The 1075-nt window shown below is 39.1% G+C and overlaps 1 pseudogene; it reads left to right on the top strand.

Moving 5' to 3' along the window:
- The first annotated feature begins 461 nt into the window (after positions 1-461).
- LOC101590287 overlaps positions 462-1075 on the top strand; it is a 59506-nt pseudogene continuing 58892 nt past the window's right edge.

Below are 1075 nucleotides of genomic sequence, written 5' to 3'. Positions count from 1 at the left end.
AATTGTCTGGGGAAAAGTCTTGAGCTACTTTCAGTGGAGATTTCTTGTAATTTTAGATGTCCTAGACTATGATAAATTATCCATTTGGGACCTTGTCTAGTGAAAATAAGGATATCATTCATTTATGTAAACAGAAGTGATACCGTTCTCTTTCTCCAGCTCTCACATGCTCAAATTAGCAGGTTCTCACTCTCAGACACTTCTGGGGATCCTGAAGCCTGCTAATGCATTGCCTTCTGTCTAACTGACACAGAAGATGTGTTTGGTTCTGTAATGTATTGTGAGGTGACTATTGCTATTATAAATATGGGTTTGTTGTCACAACTGTTTTCAGGAAGATAGCAGTGAAAGAATAGAGGGAGGTGCGGGGCTGTGTCTCAGTGGGCTAGTCCTTGCCTGAGGCCTCAGGACTCATGCTGCCCAAGGGTCAGCGTGATCCGTGGACAGCAGTGAAGGCCATGATGACAGACTAGGGCAAGGAGCAGTGAAATGAGCTGGAGGCCCTGGAGTCCATCTACCCTGACTCCGTCACAATATTATCAGAAAATCCACCCAGCTTCACTATTCTTTTGAGTTTCTATATTTATTTATTTATTTAGTGGTACCGGGAATTGAACTCAGGACCTTGTGCTTGCCAAGCCCAGCTTTGCTATTACTCTGACATCTGATGCTGGAGAAAATGATGAAGATGTCCACACTACCCTCAAGTTCACATACAGCGAAAAACACCCAAATGAAGCACCTCTTTATGAAATATTCTCGCAGGAAAATCTAAAAGATAATGATGTTACAGACATTTTATTTTATTTATTTTTTCCATAATTTTATTGAGAAGTAAATAGCAACGAGACAGTTTCAAACAAAATTGGTAGGACTGTTCTAATAATTAACACATTGCATACTGTCCTCCTAGTGGTTATTTGTTGTACAAGATGCAGACATGATATCCTATTTACAAACACTTTTAGAACAAATCCCTCTATTCATTGAATTAAGAGAATGTAGCTGTATATCTATCCTAACCATTTTGAATACACAGATACAAAATGGTTATTCATCTGTATCCCCTTTTTTT

Source organism: Octodon degus, unplaced genomic scaffold (assembly GCF_000260255.1).
Source record: "Octodon degus isolate 3935 unplaced genomic scaffold, OctDeg1.0 scaffold00028, whole genome shotgun sequence".
Lineage (NCBI taxonomy): Eukaryota > Metazoa > Chordata > Mammalia > Rodentia > Octodontidae > Octodon > Octodon degus.
This window is presented reverse-complemented; position numbering and strand designations above follow the sequence as displayed.